This window comes from Chaetura pelagica, unplaced genomic scaffold (assembly GCF_000747805.2).
Source record: "Chaetura pelagica isolate M959 unplaced genomic scaffold, ChaPel_1.0 scaffold436, whole genome shotgun sequence".
NCBI lineage: Eukaryota > Metazoa > Chordata > Aves > Apodiformes > Apodidae > Chaetura > Chaetura pelagica.
Genome location: NW_009953651.1, coordinates 4,947,935 through 4,950,218, shown reverse-complemented (window position 1 = coordinate 4,950,218; position 2,284 = coordinate 4,947,935).

The following is a 2,284-nucleotide window of genomic DNA, read 5'->3' as shown; positions in this document are numbered from 1 at the left end:
AAGAGCACACAAACGTACAGGGGCAGATACAAGGTGACACACAGACAGACGGACGCACAGGCGCGTTCGCAGTAAGACGCACACATGCACACACTCGGAGCCAGACAGGCAAAGGGCCAAGCAGACGTGCAGAGTGACACGCACACGCGCTCACGCAGGTACACAGGCAAGAAGAGGCGGAAACACAAAGGGAAGCCGGCAGAAATGGGCAGGGGGAGAGACAGAGCCAGGGAGGTGCTCAGCGAGACAGAGGCACACACACACACAGGTACCCACATATCACTCCTGCTGGGGTCCCTGAGGCAGTGTGGGGCCTCCAGAGGATGGGGCAGTGGGAGGTTGGGGTGCAAGGGGGTGCAGGGATGGGGACATGCCTGGAGGATGGAGTGCCCAGGACAGACACTTGTTGTCAGTCCAGCAATGCCACAGGGGACACACTGTGGAGGATTTTGCCTCCAGGTTGTTTGCCAGGAAGTGAAGGAACAGAACCACTTCTGTTTCTCTTCTGTCCACGCAAGTGGGCTGGGCCTTCCCACTGGCCAGAGTTTGCTGGGACTATCCAGGGCTGCAGAGCTGATGGGGAGTAGACACATACTGCTCCCACCTCCAAGCCAAGCACTGTACCCAGGAACATAGCATCTCATGACAAAACCTGCCAAGAGACCAGTGGGAAGTGACTGCTGTCTGTGAATGGCAGCACAAATTGTGGCCATGAGATGGAAAACCAGCTGAAAATAACTGTGATCCAGGCGTGAGAAACGTGGTGAAATGTGAAACTGGAACCTGCCTCCTATTGTACATCTCTGTGCCACTGAGCGCTGCACTGATGCCCAGTTCCTCCACTTGTCCCCATTTCTCCTCAGAGGTGACCAGGGGACAGCATGAGGGAAGCCCAGCAGATGAGTGGGGAGGATGAGCAAGCCAGGACTGGCATTGGAAAGAGCTGTGACGTCCAAAAGACCTGTCAAAGGGACTGGCCAAATGGAGAGAGATGGTGCTGGGATTCACATCTCCTTGGGATCAGAAGTTAGTAACAACGGTGCCTCCAAAAGGCCCTGCAAGCCTGGCAGCAACCCCGGCTGGACTGCACAGCAGCCCACATCCCTACAGCTGTGCCTAGAAGGGCACTCACTGCCTGGGGCAGAAACATCATGGGGAAAACATCCCTTTCCCTTCGGAGGCAGGTGAGCCCAGCCCAAGTGGAGCAGTGCCCCACCACAGGAGCAGGCTGGTCCTGTGCCTGCAGTCAAGGATTGGCAATAGGATCAACACACATATGATATACCTGTTAGTCCTGTCCATCAGTCCCATCAGGGACAGGAGGAATGAGGAGTGTTGGTCAGTGGAGGCAAAGGGAAGAGACAGGAGCCATGCACACACTTGAGTGAGAATCCTGGCTCATGCTTTGTTTTTTCCAGGACTCAGCTCTGCTCATAGGTAGTTTTTCTGGAGGTACTCCATTTCCCTGAAGCACATTTTAGGTCAGTGATGGTGAGGCTACAACATCTGGATCATCTGGATAGTTAAGCTTTGGTGGCAGAGCAGGCCAGGCAGGCAGCCTCAGCCCATGCTGGGCTCTGCCAGCCACCATGGCCCTGGGCACCACTGAAGGGCTGCAGCGGTGGACGGGGCACCAGGTGGGACAGAGGGATGGACAGACACACCTACACAAAAGACCCAGGCTGCCTGCCTCACACTGCTGATGCAGACATTCTCTCTTTGTTCTGGGTCTCTTTTTAGGTCTTTCACACACCCTTCAAACACAGTATCTTAAGTTTCTGCTACTGGCAATAACTGATCAAGTAACTGAGAAGTTACCAGCTCTGCTTGTGTGTGTGGCATAATTTTTATTACTTTGTTCTGATGCTTATTACTGATGGTGAAAGCTGTTGTGGTTTTCTTTTTTCTTGGAAAAGGGGAGTGCAGCCTATCCTGGCTTCTCCACTTGTGCTGCTTTAGCACTGCCATACATACATAGTCTAACTGCAGAGTGAGGAGGGCCACAATCTCCTCCAGCAGAAGAAATGCAAGAACCACTGCAAGAACCCTCGCTGATGTCCATGGGTAAAGGCCCTGGGATCGAATCCCTTTACCTCCCAATGGGGGTGACTGAGACCTTGGGATCCAGCTCAGCATGAACTGCCAGTTCTGGGGTGTTCCTGTGTTCCAGGCAGCTGCAGCAGAACCCCCATCCTAGGTGATTGGCACCCAAATAAGATTTCCTTGTGAGCACCTTGAGCCCCTGATCCAGGTCTCAGGGGCTGAGACAGCCAACAAGCCTGTC